We start from the raw sequence: 8,973 nt of genomic DNA on the forward strand, positions 1-8,973 counted from the left end.
TAATTTTGTAACTATATTTCTTATGCTTACTAGTGAATACAATAAAGTTGGATTTTTTTAAACATTTAAAGATAATTTGTGTGGCCATAAAATGTGGCCATACCTGAGTTGGCTTCATTAATAAATGAATCAAAATGATTGTGTGTATCATCAGCAAAGAGAATAGGAAGTACGGTAGAAGACACACCAGCAAAGTCATTGACATAGATTAGGAATAAAGAAGGTCCAATTATTGAACCCTGTGGCAAACCACAGGATATCTTGGTCCTGGTAGATGCACAGCCGTTTGCATAAACAAATTGTTCTCTATCATACATATTGCTACATTATATCACCAGCTATCTGAACAGCTAACCGATCGCTGCAGCTGTACATAGTCCATCTGTAAATAGCCCACCCAATCTACCTCCCTCATCCCCATATTGTTTTTATTTGCTTTTCTGCTCTTTTGCACACCAGTATCTCTACTTGCACATCATCATCTGCTCATTTATCACTCCAGTGTTAATCTGCTAAATTGTAATTACTTCGCTATTATGGCCTATTTATTGCCTACCTCCTCACGCCATTTGCACACACTGTATATAGACTTCATTTTCTATTGTGTTATTGACTGTACGCTTGTTTATTCCATGTGTAACTCTGTGTTGCTGTTCGTGTCGCACTGCTTTATCTTGGCCAGGTTGCAGTTGTAAATGAGAACTTGTTCTCAACTAGCCTACCTGGTTAAATAAAGGTGAAAAAAAAAATATATATTTATATATAATTACGAAAACCGTAATAATGCAATTTAGAAAATAATATTTCATGATCAACGGTGTGAAAAGCTTTGGATAAATCTAAAAAGATGCCAATAGCGAATTCATTGTTGTTAAAGGCTGTAAAGATTTTATCCCAAAAACCATATTGGTGCGAGTATTGAATACAATGTTGATTTACATGTTTCAATATGGTCTTATACACCAATTTTTGTAGGATTTTAGAACAACATGGCAGTACAGATATTGGGCGATCATTTGTAAAATATATTGGATCCCCAGATTAATAGAGGGGGATAACTTAGTCAATGTTCAAATCTTTAGGAACAAGACCAGTTTGCATAGATTTGATGAAGATATACAGTACCAGTCAAAAGTTTGGAAACACATTACTTATGTATGGGTTTTTCTTTATTTGTACTATTTTCTACATTGCAGAATAATACTGAAGACATCAAAACTATGAAATAACACATAAGGAAACAAAAAAGTGTTAAACAAATCCAAATATATTTTATATTTCATACACCTGAAGGTGTGTTTTGGGTCATTGTCCAGTTGAAAAACAAATGATGGTCCCACTAAGCGCAAACGAGATGGGATGGCTTATCACTGCAGAATACTGTGGTAGCCACGCTGGTTAAGTGTGCCTTGAATTCTAAATGAATCGCATACAGTGTCACCAGAAAATAACCCCCACACCATCACACCTCCTCCTCCATGCTTCACGGTGGGAACCACACATGCGGAGATCTTCCGTTCACCTACTCTGCATCTCACAAAGACAAGGCGGTTGGAACCAAAAATCTCAAATTTGGACTCATTTCGACCAGTCTAATGTCCATTGCTCGTGTTTCTTGGCCCAAGCAAGTCTTTTCTTCTTATTGGTGTCCTTTTGTAGTGGTTTCTTTGCAGCAATTGGACCATGAAGGCCTGATTCACACAGTCTCCTCTGAACAGTTGATGTTGAGATGTGTCTGTTATTTGAACTCTGTGAAGCATTTATTTGGGCTGCAATCTGAGGTGCAGGTAATTGCCAATTTCTGAGGCTGGTAACTCAAATTAACTTATCCTCTGCAGCAGAGGTAACTCTGCGTCTTCCTTTCCTGTGGCGATCCTCATGAGAGTCAGTTTCATCATAGCGCTTGATGGTTTTTGTGACTGCACTTGAAAAAACGTTCAAAGTTCATGAAATGTTCCGAAAGACTGACCTTCATGTCTTAAAGTAATGATGGACTGTGGTTTCTCTTTGCTTATTTGAACTGTTCTTGCCATAATATGGACTTGGTCTTTTTACATCTAGGCTGTATCACAACTGGCCGTGATTGGGAGTCCCATAGGGGGGCGCACAATTGGCCCAGCGTCTTCCGGGTTAGGCTGCCATTCTAAGTAAGAATTTGTTCTTAACTGACTTACCTAGTTAAACAAACGTTAAATAAAATGTTTTAAAAATAACAAAATTAATTTACCAAATTGGGCTATCTTCTGTATACCAACCCTATCTTGTCACAACACAACTGATTGGCTCAAACGCATTAAGAAGGAAAGAAATTCCACAAATTAACTTTAAACAAGGCACACCTGTTAATTGAAATACATTCCAGGTGACTACCTCATGAAGCTGGTTGAGCGAGATCAAACTGAACTACAGAAGGGAAATGTCCCTTAATGTAATCCTGTAACAGTTCCAATGGTGGAATGAGAGAGTCAGGTGCAGAGAGCAGGGTAATCTCCAACAAGTGGATATTTATTTCTTCCAGAAATAAATTACATAAACGGCGAGGCCACACAAACAACGGGCGCGTCAAAATACTGTCCAATAAAAGTAGGACTGAAATCCACTATAAGGAACACCACCAACACAAACAGAAAAAACAAGCCCGCACAAAAGTCGGCGGGCCAACTGGGTTTAAATACCCTCTAACCTAAACACAAAACAGGTGATACAAATTAGACTAACTCAAAAGAAAACAGAAAAGGGGATCGGTGGCAGCTAGTAGACCGGAGACGACGACCGCCGAGCGCCGCCCGAACGGGAAGAGGCACCATCCTCGGCGGGATTCGTAACAGTACCCCCCTCCCGACGCGCGGCTCCCGCAGCGCGCCGACTCCGGCCTCGAGGACGACCCGGAGGGCGAGGAGCAGGGCGATCCGGATGGAGGCGGTGAAAGTCCCTCAAGAGGGACGGATCCAAAATGTCCCCCACCGGTACCCAGCATCTCTCCTCCGGACCGTACCCCTCCCAGTCCACGAGGTACTGCAGGCCCCTCACCCGGCGTCTTGAGTCCAGAATGGCTCGTATCCTATACGCCGGGGACCCCTCGATGTCGAGAGGGGGAGGAGGGACCTCCGGTACCTCACCTTCCTGCAGGGGACCAGCTACCACCGGCCTGAGGAGAGACACATGAAACGAGGGGTTAATACGATAGTAAGAGGGAAGTTGTAACCTATAACACACCTCGTTTATCCTCCTCAGGACTTTAAATGGCCCCACACACTGCGGCCCCAGCTTCCGGCAGGGCAGGCAGAGGGGCAGGTTTCGGGCCGAGAGCCAGACCCTGTCCCCTGGTGCGAACACAGGGGCCTCATTGCGGTGGCGGTCAGCGCTCCTCTTCTGCCGTTCACTGGCCTGCCTGAGAGAGTCCTGGACCGCTCGCCAGGTCTCTCTAGAGCGCTGTACCCACTCCTCCACCGCAGGAGCTTCGGTCTGGCTCTGATGCCACGGAGCCAGGACCGGCTGGTACCCCAGTACACACTCGAAGGGCGACATGTTCGTTGATGAGTGGCGGAGTGAGTTCTGGGCCAACTACGCCCACGGGACGTACCTCGCCCATTCTCCTGGCCGGTCCTGGCAATACGACCTCAGAAACCTACCCACTTCCTGGTTCACTCTTTCCACCTGCCCATTACTTTCGGGGTGATACCCAGAGGTGAGGCTGACCGAGACCCCCAGACGCTCCATAAACGACCTCCACACCCGGGACGTGAACTGGGGACCTCGATCAGATACGATATCCTCCGGCACCCCGTAATGCCGGAAGACGTGGGTAAATAGAGCCTCCGCAGTCTGTAGGGCCGTAGGGAGACCAGGCAATGGGAGGAGACGACAGGACTTAGAGAACCGATCCACAACGACCAGAATGGTAGTGTTCCCCTGAGATGGAGGAAGATCCGTCAAAAAATCTACCGAGAGATGAGACCATGGCCGTTGTGGAACCGGAAGGGGTTGTAACTTCCCTCTCGGTAGGTGCCTAGGAGCCTTACTCTGAGCGCATACCGAGCAGGAGGAGACATAGAGTCTCACGTCCTTAGCCAAGGTGGGCCACCAGTATTTCCCTCTAAGACCACGCACTGTCCTCTCCATCCCCGGATGACCCGAAGCAGGTAGTGTGTGAGCCCACCGAATCAATCGATCACGGACACCAAGCGGTACGTACCTAAGGCCAGTCGGACACTGGGACGGCACAGGTTCTACCCTCAACGCCCGCTCAATGTCCGCGTCCACCTCCCATACCACCGGAGCCACCAGACAAGAGGCGGGAAGGATGGGAGTCGGATCGATGGGCCGGTCATCCGTGTCATAGAGACGAGACAGCGCGTCGGCCTTAGTGTTGAGGGAACCTGGTCGGTAAGAGATCGTAAATCTAAAACGAGTAAAGAACATGGCCCACCTCGCCTGACGCGGATTCAGTCTCCTCGCCTCTCGGATATACTCCAGATTGCGGTGGTCAGTCCAGATGAGAAAAGGGTACTTCGCCCCCTCAAGCCAGTGTCTCCACACCTTCAGGGCTTTTACCATAGCTAGTAGCTCCCTGTCCCCCACATCATAGTTCCGCTCCGCCGGACCCAGCTTCTTAGAAAAGAAGGCACAGGGACGGAGCTTCGGTGGCGTGCCCGAGCGCTGTGATAGCACGGCTCCAACACCAGCCTCGGACGCATCCACCTCCACTATGAACGCTAATGAAGGGTCCGGATGCGCTAACACGGGAGCCTCAGTAAACCGTGCCTTCAACTGGTTGAAAGCTCCCTCTGCCTCGGCCGACCACTGTAGACGCACCGGCCCTCCCTTTAGCAGTGAGGTAATGGGTGCCGCCACTTGACCAAAACCCCGGATAAACCTCCTGTAGTAATTGGCAAACCCTTGGCACCCAGCCACCGCTCCGTCGTACTCCCTTGGGAGCGCGAGACGCAATGCGCCTGAACCAGATGCCGACGTTGAAGGAGTAGGTTGCGACGTCTGGGAAGGAGCTGGTGTAGCTGTCGGGATACCACTCCTCTCCCATCGCTCCATCCTCTCCATCATCATGTCCATCGCCGACCCAATCCGATGGAGAACGGCGGTGTGATGAAGGACACGCTCCTCCATCGATGGAAGAGGGGTGGTTGCTGCTTCTGCTGACTCCATGTTCAGGTGCGGGCTTCTGTAACAGTTCCAATGGTGGAATGAGAGAGTCAGGTGCAGAGAGCAGGGTAATCTCCAACAAGTGGATATTTATTTCTTCCAGAAATAAATTACATAAACGGCGACGCCACACAAACAACGGGCGCGTCAAAATACTGTCCAATAAAAGTAGGACTGAAATCCACTATAAGGAACACCACCAACACAAACAGAAAAACAAGCCCGCACAAAAGTCGGCGGGCCAACTGGGTTTAAATACCCTCTAACCTAAACACAAAACAGGTGATACAAATTAGACTAACTCAAAAGAAAACAGAAAAGGGGATCGGTGGCAGCTAGTAGACCGGAGACGACGACCGCCGAGCGCCGCCCGAACGGGAAGAGGCACCATCCTCGGCGGGATTCGTAACAAATCCAAGGGATTTCCATCAGTTTTCTACATTTTCTTTGACAGAGAGGAACCCACATTCACAAAAAAAGTGTATTAAATTCACATGAAATAATATCAGGATCACTATATAACAATAAATTGAGATGGAATATTTGTAGATGTCGTTTCCATATTCAATAGCTGATGATTTTCCAAGTTGACTTTATATTATTTAAGGATTCTTGGATTTTGTTTGTAAAATATATTTTCTTGGGATATCCAAAGTAGATGAGTAAATGTGTTCTTATACTTTTTGTATTTTGCAGAATTCAGGGGAGAGGTTTCACAGTTTCTGTTTTATTTGATTGTTGTTTCCTTAGGTTACCGCTGGAGGGCACCCTTACCTTGATTTCTAGTTTCCAGGTTACCCTGATTATTACTTATTGGATTCACCTGTGTTTAATTATCTTCTCTGTTCACCTGGTTGCCTTGTTTATTTAGTTTCCTCAGTTGGTCTGGATCTTTGCTTAGGTCTCATGTTTTATTAGTGTGCTCTTGTGCGGTTGACTTGTTTCTGTTAAGACTCTAAGTAAAAGATCTGGATTTACCCTTACCTCTGCTTGCTGTGTTTCTCTGCGCCTGGGTTCGAGTTCGTACAAGCATTATTGTGACAGCAGACCTAAGCCAACAATGGACCCAGCAGAGATTTCTCAGCCGTGCGAGGAACATTCCGAACTCCACCATTTACGGTCGGCTCTCACCCACCATGGAACTGTGATTGGCCGCCATGAGGCACGGCTGCAGACATTGTCGGATGATTTAAGAACTCTTGTGTCCGCTCTGCAGACAGGACAGACGGGAGCAACGGCTGCTGCACCTGTGGCTGTTCCTAATCCTCCACTCCCTACCAGCTCAGCGTCTTCCTCCCTTCGGGAGCCTCATCTCCCGGCACCGGCGCGCTATGAGGGGCATCCTGGGAGGTGTCGTGGGTTCCTGCTCCAATGCTCGCTGGCCTTCGAGCTGCAGGCATCAACGAGCTGCAGGCATCAACGTTTCCCACCGAGCGTTCCAGAGTGGCATACGTCATCTCCTTGCTCTCAGGACGGGCTCTGGCCTGGGCCATGGCAATATGGGAGCAGCAATCAGACGTTTGTTTTAATTGGCAAAGCTTCACCCAGGAGATTAAGTGGGTTTTTGATCACCCCATCAGTGGCATGAACGCTGCTCAAAGACTCATTGTGCTTTGGCAGGGCAGCCAGAGCGTAGCTGATTACGCTATTGACTTTCGGACACTCGCCGCTGAGAGCGGTTGGAATACAGAGGCACCTCACTCAGCCTTTCTGAACAGACTCAGCGAGGTTCTCAACTGGCTTCCCGGGACAACCCTGACACTCTGTATGAGCTTATCGTTCTGGCCATCCGGATTGACAACCGGCTTCGGGAACGTTGTTGTGAGAGGACGGAGGGGTTCTGAGTGGTTTCAAGTGTTTCGGGTTCCGCTGAGGGAGTCAATTCTTAATTTGTTCCACTGCCTTATGCTGCGTCTGTTTGTCCTATACCCCGTCAGAGTTCTCAATTCGGCTCTGATTCTCCTTCAGAGGAGCCAATACAATTGGGACGCACCAGACTTTCCGCTCTGGAGAGAAGGCACAGGATTAACGAGCAACGTTGCCTTTACTATGGACAGTCTGGACATTTCCGTGCCTCCTGTCCCGAGCTGACAGTAGATGGGAGAATACTGGCGAGTCAGATGCTTCCAGCCAACCTGCGGTGGGACAATGGGGCATTTGGACATTCCTGCTTTCATAGAATCTGGGGCTGCCGGCTGTTTTCTGGATCGCACATTAGCTCGCCAACATTAGCTCGCCCTCACTAAGCTGGACATTCCGTTGTCGGTCACTGCGCTGGATGGGGTGCCCCTAGGATCTGGGAAGGTGAAGCAACTCACCATGCCTATTCAGCTACGACTTCTGGATTATCATGTGGAGTTTATCCAGTGAAATTTGGTGGACTCTCCTGAGCTTCCCCTGGTTCTTGGACATCCGTGGCTTTCTATCCATAATCCTCAAATTGACTGGCCCTCAGGAAGAGTTCTGGGATGGAATCCTTCATGCCAGTCCACCTGCCAGCAACGCTCTCCACATCTTTCTGGCCCTGCTCATCTGGAGGCTTCCGATTCTCCTGTTCCCCCAGCTGGGGATGACAAGCCTGATCTTTACCCAGTACCTTCGGGATTACTGGGATCTGAATCAGGTCTTCAGCAAACGAAGGGCCAGCGGACTGCCTCCTCACAGGACCTACGATTGTGCCATTGACCTCCTGCCCGACACCACTTTTCTGAGAGGAGGGCTGTATTCTCTCTCAGGTCCAGAGACTCAGCCATGAAAAGTTATATTAAGGAGGTGCTGGGGGCTGGTTTTATTCGGCTGTCCACTTCACTTGCAGGAGCGGGTTTTTTCTTTGTTGGAAAGAGGGATGGGGGATTACGTCCCTGTATCGATTGGACTATTTTCCTGTCAAAATGTAATGAGTACTTTTGGGTGTCAGGGAAAATGTTTGGAGTAAAAAGTACATTATTTTATTTAGGAATGTAGTAAAGTAAAAGTGAAATAGTAAACCGTAAAGTACAGATACCCAAAAAAACAACTTAAGTAGAAGTATAGAAGTAGAAGTAAGTACTTTAAATAGAAGTAGAAGTACTTTAAAGTATTTTTACTTAAGTACTTTACATCACTGTGCGTGTGTGAGTGGGAATGAGTCCTAACACTTTAGACATTGAGAACACTAGACACACCAGTACTGAACGAATGACTACCCTGTTAGCGTGGGCCAAGAACTCAGGGGGAAGTTTCTCTGGGTCCATTACACGATCAAAGGCTCCCAGAACAAAACCTAATGGATGATCCCTCTAACATCAGAGACAACAATGGGATAGAACAGGAAGGCCTAAATAAGCCTACTCTCTTGGTATAAGGTGAAAGACCAAAAGGTGAGTGTATCATTCCACCTGGAAGAACTCTGTTCTTTGACGGTGCACTTTGATGATAGCTGATAGCCAGCAATGTTCAACAAATTGTATAATACTGTATTAGTGAATGGATGGATGTACTATAGTTTTGGTATCTGAAAAGGCAACAAGACATACTAGGAAAGCTCTAAAAGACTAACAACAACAAACATTTTGGGAAAATAATGATCAATACAAAGTGCTTACTAGTACAGTGCATTCGGAAAGTATTCTGACCGCTTGACTTCTTCCACATTTTGTTATATTACAGCCTTATTCCAAAATTGATTAAATAGTTTTCCCCCCTCATCAATCTACTCACAATACCCCATAATGACAAAGCAAAGCCAGGTTTTTCAAATTTTTTATAAATGTTTTAAAACTGAAATATCACATTTACATACGTATTCACACCCAGTTGTATAATAAGGCTGTA

The sequence above is a fragment of the Salvelinus namaycush genome, chromosome 7 (genome assembly GCF_016432855.1).
Source record: "Salvelinus namaycush isolate Seneca chromosome 7, SaNama_1.0, whole genome shotgun sequence".
In the NCBI taxonomy this organism is placed as follows: Eukaryota; Metazoa; Chordata; class Actinopteri; order Salmoniformes; family Salmonidae; genus Salvelinus; species Salvelinus namaycush.